The sequence below is a fragment of the Sapajus apella genome, unplaced genomic scaffold (assembly GCF_009761245.1).
Source record: "Sapajus apella isolate SASKATOON/1434 unplaced genomic scaffold, GSC_monkey_1.0 scaffold4, whole genome shotgun sequence".
In the NCBI taxonomy this organism is placed as follows: domain Eukaryota; kingdom Metazoa; phylum Chordata; class Mammalia; order Primates; family Cebidae; genus Sapajus; species Sapajus apella.
In genome coordinates, this window is record NW_022436944.1 from 23,423,083 (window position 1) to 23,434,218 (window position 11,136).

Sequence of the window (11,136 nt, forward strand, 5' to 3'; positions counted from 1 at the left end):
AAAATGCAAGTAATTTTATTTAACATAAAAGTTTTGAAATTAGTTTGTCCCTAACCCATACCATTATTTCAAGCAGAGAGGGAATGTCATGCCCAAACATGTATGCATACTGCCTCACAAATGAATTCCATGTGATAGATTTACATTTCTAAATGTTACTTAGTAGGCTGTGAAGGAAGGCAAAAGATATATGGAAGAGATCTCAAGGGGTGTGTGTTTTTGAATCCTGAACAAAAACATTGATTTCAGAGGCAGCATGGTAGAGTAGAAAGAAGCCTAGGTTAAAAAGTCACAAGATCTGGTGTCACGATTGCCACTAATTAACTGTGCAATTACTACGGTTGACAGGAAACCAACCCAAACTGAAGTAAACAAAAACAGAATCTGTATTAGCTGATGTAACAGAGCAGCAGTAACAGAAATGGCTCAGTCAAGGATCCAATGAAATGAACAGGAATCTTTCTTCCCTCAACTTCATGGTTAGCGCCCTCTTCTGGTTACAAGATGGCTGCCAGCATTTCCCCGGGCTGTCTCTCTCTTTACTTGTTCTACCATTTTGAATTTTTGTTCCACCATTCCCAGACTAAATTTTAGTGCCTTTTATAGATTCGGATGCAGTTTCTCTTGGAAGAATCGCTATGACCAGTAAAACGTACAGCATTTATTGGCTCGAGTCTATGCCACCTGCTCCGTGAGTTCAAAGGTATAATCAGCCTCATTGGTAGCACATGAGCTGAGACTGGGGCAAGGTGGAATTACTGCTCAGCTAATACTGCCATGTTAAAGGAAAAGTGGATGCTGGATAGAAACGCAACAAAACAAAACCTAGATCAGGGGTCCTCAACCCCCAGGCTGTGGACTGGCACGGGTCTGTGGCCTGTTAGGAACTGGGCCACACAGCAGAAGGTGAGCAGTGGGCCAGTGAGCAGAACTGCCTGAGCTCCGCCTCTGTCAGATCAGTGGTGACATTAGAGCCTCACGGGAGCGCTAACCCTACTGCGCATGCGAGGGATCTAGGTTGCACACTCCTTATGAGAATCTAATGCCTGAGATTGCCTTTCATCCCGAAGCTATCCCCTCCCACAATCCGTGGAAAAATTGTCTTCCTCGAAACTGTTCCCTGGTTTCAAAAAGGTTGGGGATTAATGACCTAGATGCCCACTACAGTGATTTTGTATGGCCATAAACTCCCTGTGCTTATTTATCTTGAAAATGTGAGAATAGTTGTTCTATAAATATCACAGAATTATTCTGAGTAATAAATAAAGTTATGCGGTTAGAAAGGCTCTGTAATCGACATAGCCTATGCTATATAAATATAAATATAATTTATATCCTTATTTATATCAATATCTTTCATTCTACTTACAGAGATCTCTCTGGTTTTATTAAAATGACTAAAGATAAACCTGCTTCTAGTGAAGCATTTCTTCATAGATATGACATTTTATGATCCAGGAAACATAGAGAATAACCATTTTTACACCTGATTTCCACTATTAGGAATGAATCACTTAGTTAAGACACACTGTCTGAAGTTGATAAATGAAGAAATAGAGGTTGAAATATTAATATGTTACTTAAAGTTATGAAGGTGCTCACAACCAAAACCGATATTTCTTGTGGAAGTTAAGCAGCGGAAAAAGGGAGAAGGAAAGGAAGCGAAAAGATGACTAAAATTCTACACCTGGCACGCTAGGAAACCAAACGATGCTGTGTGGAGTTGCTGAGTCGAGAAATAAAAATGTATGCATATTGTTAAGAGTCATAGAACAACAATCAGAAGAAATAAAAACACAAATGGTCAAAATCAGATACCTTTGCTGTGTGGGATCATGACATAGGCAAAGGTTGAAAAATAATTTAACTCTTTGTTTTATACTCTTCTCTGCTGTCCGAATGTTTTTAATGTGTTTGAATTAAATTTATTTATATCTTTTTTGAGTGATCAAGATATCAAAAGCCCATTTATTTGATGACAGTAGAGTCAAACAATCTTAGCAGGCAAAAACAACTATTAAAAAATTAAATGACGAATGATAAACCAAGGAAAACCTTTTCAACGCACATGTTGATCAGCTAATAGTCTTTGTAATATATATGATGAATTGCTAATCACATTACTATACCTAATTCATTATTTACATTACCTTGGGCAAGTTGCTCAATCCCCCTGCGTCTTGGCAGCCTCATTTTAAAATAAGGACAGTAATAGCACTTACCTCACAGGATGGGATTAAACATAAAACACCTAAATCAGAGCCTGGTGCATCATGCTCAATACACATTAAATGTTAACTGTTGCCGTTACTCCTATTATCAAAGACCAATAATAAAAGGCAAGCATAATAGAAAAATAGACACAGGATATAGTTAATGAACAAAAGAAGAAACATAAATGGCCAGTAGCTATACCAAATAAGATCAGCTTCACTAACAATGAAATAAAACAAATTAAACCAACAATGTAGCATTATTTTTACCTGGCAGATATTCAGATCTTCAGGATTCAAAAAAGAAAACTCATACTTGAAGTAAGTCAGGGTTTTGGAATTGAGAACCCTCCTATATGACTGGTGAAAAAGGAAAGGGATAAAACTTTTACAAAGGCAGTATTTACTGAGTCATTAGAATTTATAAATCATTTGATCCAGCAATTTTGTTTCTAGAAATTTATTCTAAGAAGTAATTAAGGGCATATGCAATAGTTTCTTCATGGAGATGAGTGCACTGATTTGAGCAAGAAGTTATGCACAATGTTTACTAGCTGGTTGAAGTGAATTACAATATATTAATATGATAGAATACTATGAGTCATTTAAAAAATGATAAAGAAAAATATACGGATGGGAAGAGATATTCACAATATATTTTTAGGTAAATAAGAAAATTCAATATATAATATTTATATTTAATAACTACTAAATAAGAAAATTTAATATATAATAAGCTCTAGCTTGGGTAAAAATTCACAGCCAAATTTATATGTGCACCTGCATGTGAAATTATATATTATATATGCTAATATACATTATATATACTATATAATATGTAATTATGTATAAATATAATTATATATTATTAAATTGTATGTATTTTTATTGTACCTATGTATAAATAACAAATAACATTTATATTATTTATATATAAATTACATGGAGTCAGAAGTGATATATGGAATCACAAGTGATTTTTATTTTTTTCTTTTGCCTTGCATATATTTATTTAAAATAGAGCAAACTACTTATGATAGACTCTGGCCCCCCAAATCCCCATTAACATACTTAATAATTGGCAACCTTCATTTAAGTGCAAATTGCACAGATGTAGAAGTGTGAAATTCTTTTTCTACCCATGATAGAGGAAAAAGGATGTTGGATGTTTTGGGTCATATATCTGCAAAACAGAAATATTGCCATTGTTGTACTAAAACCTACTTGTAAAGTAATTCCACAGTGGGCAAAACCCTCCAGGTTTTCTTAGAGATAAAATAAGTATCTCATTAAACAGCTGACTCTTGGATGACAACAAATACATACTAGATGTTTTTATTCCCTGTTAAGTAAATGCTTATAAGGAAATTCAATGTTGCCGATTATTTAAAAAGATGAAGAAATGGAGCATCAATTTTGTCTTTTAAAATTAGACTGTTATGCTGCTTAGGAGTTCTTACTAGATAACGTCATTTAAAGTGTGATACCAGTGAATGCTTGGCACTTTGAGTGAGTGACATTTTGAAAGACTGCATTTCTTACTGCCCGTGTATTTTAAAGTATTATATTTGGAAGATAATTGGATGGCTGTGAGACTCAAGCAATTATGGAACTGAAAGTAACCTTGAGCCATCATCCAGCCATTCAAGAGAAACGTACTGAGGATCAGTATGTGCCAGACCTTATGCCAAGTGTAGGTGATATAGATTGAGTGGGCATAGCCATTCATTTCTGCCCTCAATAACTCCTCCCTGAAGTAGGCAAACAATAGCTTTAAAGGAACTTAATATGCATAACAAAAAACCATCTCAGAAAATAGCTTACATGTGTAGGGTTCAGTTATAAAAATATGTTCCTAAAATAATTCCACTATTTCTCTTGGTAACATCATCTTGAAGTAGATTTCAAGTTCCTTGAAGGCAAATTTTCTCCATCCCACCACCCACAAGCAATTATTTGGTAGGTTCTCCAATAACTACTTAATGAATGAGTTCATATACCACTTCAGAAGCAGATGGGGATGTTTTATAATACTAATCATTAAAATCTATTCCAAGATAGATATTTAATGTTCATTTTGCTTCTTCCAACTATTTGAAGAGCCTTGTTAGATACCCTCATTAGCATTCCTTCTCCCATTTGACCCATAGTTGTAAACACAGAGGTGATGAGAAGCTGTCCCCTTTTGATCAGAATTAACTGAAACTGTTAACACAACCAGAAGGTATAATATTTCTCATGAATCTGCTTAACTTAAGAACGAGTTTCTTGTATCTTGACACATCTATCTGGAAGTAATTCACTTTGATATTTGCCTTGGAAACTGATAATCAGCATGAAACTCATTTATTTTGATGCCTGTCTAGATACTGGGGTGATACCTAATTTAAAAAAAAAAAAAAGTTATGGCCGTTTTTGCTTGAGGACTCCTTGTCCTGGCAGTCATTTTCATGCTGACTTCATTTTTCAGACACCAGGTGGCATCACATGGCAGGAATGGGAAGGCCACCCTAGGATCTTTAAACAGAGGCTGGGAAGCAGGGCTCAGCTGACTTCCAGCTTTAAGTGGAGCACTCGGCGTGCTGGCCACACCCCGGCCTACTGCTGCCGTCTTGTTTGTTTTTCTCTCATTCCTGTTTCTGCTGCTGTCTTGTTTGTTTTTCTCTTATTCCTCTTCCCTGTTTCCTGACTCTAGCATCTCCTCTACCCTACCTCTTAATGTCCCTGTTCAGATTACTAGGACTTGACCTTGGTTGTATCCTGTGACACTGTCTTTTGTCTCTTGGATGAGATCTGTCATCACTTGCAGCATCTCTGGAACCCAGCCCCGTGACTTAGAATTTGCTTTGCTCGTGTCAATTCATGCATGAAAAATTGGCCTACCAAAAATAAGTAAAAGAAATCCATGCTGCTGGTTTCTTATCGCAGCTCTAATGTACTTTAATTTATTGGTGTATAAGTCAGATGCAAGTGATGAAAGTGACAGAAACCCAATTCAAATTAGCTTCAGCAAAATGTGTACATTGGCCTGTTTAGCAGGGATTGAGCTGACTCTGGACATGCCAGGCTTAAGACTTCAAACATGGCTGTCTATCCTTTCTTTTTCTCTCTTGGCCCTGATTGCCTCTGAGTGCTAGCCTCATTCTTTCATGGTGCAGATAGATGGCTTACTCTAAAAGGCAGGAGAAGGTGACTAATGACATCTCCAGGCTTGCATTTTTTTTTTTTTTTAGCTCAAAATAACATTTCATTCTCCCAGTATTTGCATATCAGTCACAAAGACTCTGGTTGCCTCTGCTTGTATCAGAAGATCACCTGTAGGCCAATCACATAATACTCCAAGGATATTAAATAAGGTAACTGGTCAGATCAGAGTCACATTCCCATCCCTGCAGCCAGTGACATAGAATCCATTATTGGAAGAAAGTGGTTGGAGGACAAGTAAGAATAATAACAACCATATTTCATGATACTAGAATGTTCAGAACATGGCGGATTAAAATGAAGTAGACAGGCCCTATGCCACTAAAATCTCAAAGAAAGTCTTTATCTGAAAAAGCAAACATTATTTTCTAAATGTAGAGTTGATTTTGAAGGAGAGAAAAGGAAATTCTTCAAGTGTGAGAAACAAGAGAAAAATCACAGCAAGAGTGGGAAGCTGTCACTGTCAGTGGCCACATGATTTTATATAGCCTATACCACCCAGAGGTTTTGGAGCTGGAATCCCATTTCCATATGAAAATGAGAACCCTGTCTAAAGGTTCACTCATGGTGATACAACTTGAGCAAAGCTCTTTGAATAGGGCCTGCAATTTCAAAGTGTTCCTTCAGCCACAGAGACTGTGTAGGACAGCCTTAAGTAACAGCGATGAAACTTGCCATCTATCTGGAATTTGAGAAATCAAAATCCCTGGCCTGGGCAGTTATGATACAGGAAATGTAAGCCAATAAATTAACATGGAAAGTTTTCAGGACTATTGAAACAACTGCCCCAGCCATATCCCTCCTTCCTATTCCCAAATACACCGAAACTGCCCTGAAGCAATACTTTCACATCCCAGGTACATAGAAATCCCACTAAAAAACACATTCTTTGCTGAAAATGAGCTCACAATAAAAAATGTACAGGGTGCAAAGAGAATAACTCCACCATGAAGGAAAGCCAGGAGATAAGCAAAACAAAAGTAAAGCAGAAGAACAAGCACCCTAAGGAACTAAACAAAAAATTACAAAAACATGGGAAAGATTATAAAATGAGTACACTAAAGAGTCTAAAGAGGTAAATGGTGGAGTGGGGAAAAATTAGAAAATAATGGTATAATAGGAGAAAAAGAACTTTTAAAAATGAAAAATGCAAATATTAACATTAAAAACTAAATGGAATGACATAAATGTCATATTAAACCCATGGATGAAACAGAAAATAAAGTTGACATATGGCCCAGCATGCACCACAGATAAAAAATATGAAAGGCTAGGTAAGAGATACAGAGGATAGCATTTTTTAAAAACCCAGAACTCATCAATAAAAATTTCAAAAGGCGAAACTAAGGAGAATTGAATTGTGGCAACATTTAAAGTGATAATGGATGATAATTTTCCAAAATTAAAGAGATAAAAGGAAACATCACATTATGTCTAGAGCTGGATAAATTGACACTAATTCACACTCAAATACATTGCAGTTTTTAGGTTTATTTTGTTGTGTTTTTAATTTTGAAGAGTTCATTTAAGCAGACAGTGATTCGTGAATCAGGCAGCTCAAGACCTCAAGTGGTTGAGCCTCCACCTGGAGGAGGGAAGAAGTTTTATAAGACATTTGAGGAAGCAAGACAAAGAAAATATTTGATTAATTATTATTGTGAAATGTAAGATCCTTAAAGAGAAAGAAGAAAATTTAAAAGCAACCACAGAGGAGAGATGGTTTACTTCCAATAAGGATTACTCACACTTACTTACAATTTCTATGGCAATGGTTTTCTCACTGGCAACAATAGCTGCTCAACTGCTAGAGGATAGAGAAATAATAGGTTCAAAGTATTGCAAGAAATTTATTGACAGCCCAGGTTCTAAATTCAACTGAAATGTCACTGAAGAATAAGATTAAATACATTTTCTGATGTTTTATCATGCATCAGTGATAGAACTTCTGAAGAATATAATTGAGTAGAAATAAGAAACTAAACTCAGAATAAAGGAGAGCAGGCAGAGTTGGGCAGAGAAATTGGTAGAAACATTCATGAATCTATTAAGGAATAGCTGCCCCAATAATAGTGATGATAGTTAATGGGAGCTGGGGCCAAAATGAGTTAGAAACAATTACTCATAACCCACTACAATATTCAGAGATGGGGGATACTGAGGCCACGGAGGGAGAAACAATATATAGAAAGCGGAGGAAAAGTGGAAACACAGCGAAAGACCTGTTTATTAAAGCAATCAGATTTTCACTCAAATACCTACCTTCACCAGAATGCTTCTCAAAATGGTTCAAAAGATTGTGACAACAGAATCCTTTTCAATTTGATAAGGAAATGCTGAAATCAATCTATGTCTGCTATGAGGTCATAGATAGTCTAACAATTTCAGACTGTGCAAAGGATACCAATTTATTAGGACACTAGCAAAGTATCTTCCTTGGGGCCCCTCCATTTTTTTTTCCTCCAGAATTTTAGGCTCTTTGTGGTTTTGGTGTTTCCACTTGTGGACATGTCATGCTCTCTCTGAAGGCTCTCCATCTTTCACTTTGTCTTCCTGGTTTGTCTTACTCTGTTCTGATGTCCTCATGTTCTCTTATTGTCAGATTTATAACCCACACTAGGAATCCACCTGTTCAGTAATCTCCATTTTTCTGGGGAGAAGTTACTTCTGTGGATGGTACACAAGGGATATTTTCTGCCACACCAGCTGTTGTTAATGCTGTGTAATAGAGATGCTCTAAAAATTCTTCTTTAGGTGCACAGATGACTTTAAGATGATTTTTCTAGGCAGCAAACCACTTTTGTTTTGTTTTTAAGGCTCACTCTGTTGCCCAGGCCAGAGTGCAGTGGCGCAAGCTCAGCTCACTGCAACCTCCACCTCCCAGGCTCAAGGGATCGTCCCACCTCAGCCTCCCGAGTCGCTGGGACCACAGGCACATGCTACCACACCAGGCAAATTTTTGTATTTTTTGTAAAGACAGGGTTTCACCATGTTGCCTCGGCCGTTCTGAAATTCCTAGGCTCAAGCAATTGTCCCACCTTGTCCTCCCAAAGTGCTGCAATTACAGGCGTGAGCCACCATGCCCTACCTAAAACCAGTTATGAGAAAAAGTTGAAGGAGGTAATTCTGTCTTCTGCTGTATATCATAACTCAGTAATAGTATCTCCTCATTCATTTTATTCCCCCTTTAAAATATTGTCTCCCTAGTTCGGAGTGCCCAGTGATGTTCTCTAATCTGGGCCCAATATAGCCAGCCATGTACTAAGAGAATGAAAATATTGGCTATATTGGGTTCATAGTACACAAGAGGCAGAAGTGGAATGAAGGTGCTAACATAATAAACTCAGAAATTACTGACCTGGGGACCAGAATATCCATGCTGGTATGATCAGTTCATTTTCTTTCTATGAACAAGGTACTTAAGAAGATGAATTATAATCAGCATCCACTTTATTAATTCACCACAGGAAATTACTGTCATTGGATTTCAAGAACCCCAAACACCCTATGATAAAAGCAGCCTTTCCCTTAGGCAGGCCTGTATATGAAAGCAAATAATATCCAGAGGATTGTGTAGTAAGCATAGGGACAGATGAAGGGTAGATTGATGTGTCTAATGTTTCTCTGCATCCTCCACACAAAAGCTGTTGTTTAGCCAATGGGTCTTTTAAAATTTGAAGTGCTTGGTAATGACCTCTAAATCCATACCAACAGTCAGGATAATTTAAAACTACTCACTTTTAGTAAGATGAAAAAATCTGGGACTCTCCCCACTGTACAAAGCTGGGAGGATGCCTAGCAGAGTTTGATTCTGTGATTCTTTCAAGACTACCTAATCCTTTTTCTAAATAATACAGTATACTTTTGTCATGATGCATCAGTGTCATTTGTCTCTATTTAATCCTTTAATATCTGGTCAGGGGTTGATGGTAATTCCCTCTCATCTCATTTCTTCTGTTGTAACAGGTGGCATGAATGCCCACAATAGTACCTACTAACAGATAGTAGTTGATAACTAGGCATCGGGCTGTCTGTGAGAGAACCAATTTTGACTTTTGCATCATGCAAGGAAAGATTTCCAAAGGTTGCCACACTAGCTTCTAGTAATAACACAATATAAAATAGTGCGTGCTAAGTTTTTTGGTCAGAAGTCAAAAGAGTTGAAGGAAGCTATGGCTGTCACTTCAGGGGTAGGTGCAGCTAAACAAAAAGACAAAACTCTATAAAATAGTTTCAGGAGCTCTGAATTAATAATTTTTCATCCGAAGATATATTTTCTTTCTAATACACTTAAACCTGCCTTCTCATTCTGAACAACCAAGAAAATGTCTTTTATTTCAGATGATCAAGTCTGAATTTTTTTCTAAGAAAAAACTTTCCAGAGAACAAGGGGCCAAATCAATATACAGTAACAATTTTGGTCTAAACTAAAAGCTCTCTCTTGACCTGGAGAATATAATCTGTTCATATTACTTGAGCTTTGTAATGAATTTACATGGCAGGCTTATTGCCGATTTTATGTGGGCTATGCCTTACTGGGGCATGGGATGCTTAGGGAATCTGATTAAAACCTTGGGAAAGAGCAGCTGTTCAGCAATAGAGGGTGAACTCAGGGCCCATTTTTCTGTGTCTGACTGCAGTGCCTGACACTTTTGCCAGCTATTGGAAGATAAATGAACTGTCTTTGAATGCCCAGCTCCTGTGTTAATAGCTTTAAAATATTGGTTGTTTATGGGAAAGAAGGTGGGAGCTCTTATCCATTTTCCTGCCGCAGGGGTCCTCAAATACATCATTTTTTCCATTGCCAGAATGGCAGGCAATATTGAAGGAAAAAGGAATAATTTCTTTCACTGTTTAGATGTTCTTCATGGGTTAACAGCAAGAGATTTACAAAAGTTAGAGTGAATGCTCAGTAAATTATTATATGAAATAACTCACATAGAATTTAGACTTCCCTCTTCCTGGCATTATCCTCTAGTCTCAGAATCATAATGTAGTTTCATCTGGTTTTTTGTTTTTTTTTTTTCTAAAGGTAATTAATTCAAATTGGATATGAAAGTCAAATTTTAAAGTCTATGCTAAATGGTTTATTTTCAGAATGGCAGATAAATGGTCAAATTTTATTTAATGACATTAAAGTGAACATACTATATTTTGAGCCATTAAATTCTTACCCTAATATGTTTTGAGGTTTATCTTTTTTCATTTTTATCCCCCATTCCCATTTTCACTCACCTACTTTGCTTTTTATGGAGCTCAGAACTTCCTCGCAGAGTTAATTCTTGCTTATATAACAGCTGACTATTTTGATATTCAGACATTGTTTTTCTTATAGGTTTACTTTTAGCCTTTTCATTAGCATATTTGTAAGAAAATGTTATGAAAAGTAGAAAAATATATACATGTATGCATTTGGCTTTCTTTTTATTAGTAATTCTGATTAAAGTTTTCATGGAAAAACTTTAATCTTAGAACATACCTCAGATGTGGATAGTGTGTGTTTTACTTTGAAGTAAAGGTTGGGTTGGCAGTTTGGATTCTGACTTTTATCGTTTACTAATTTTATACCAATGAGCAAGTCAGCCAACCTCTTTAAGTTGGCTTTCTCATTTCATCAAGATGGCAGCTTTAGTATACATATCTATTCTCACCTTTAAAAAATAAAAATCTGTTGAGATTTTAGATGTAAGTTATATACAGCTATAGATTATGAAAGCAGATA

The 11,136-nt window shown here is 36.4% G+C and overlaps 1 protein-coding gene across 2 annotated transcripts in view; it reads left to right on the top strand.

Moving 5' to 3' along the window:
- SLC9A9 (solute carrier family 9 member A9) overlaps positions 1 to 11,136 on the top strand; it is a 579,933-nt gene that overhangs the window by 189,682 nt on the left and 379,115 nt on the right. The window lies entirely within an intron of this gene.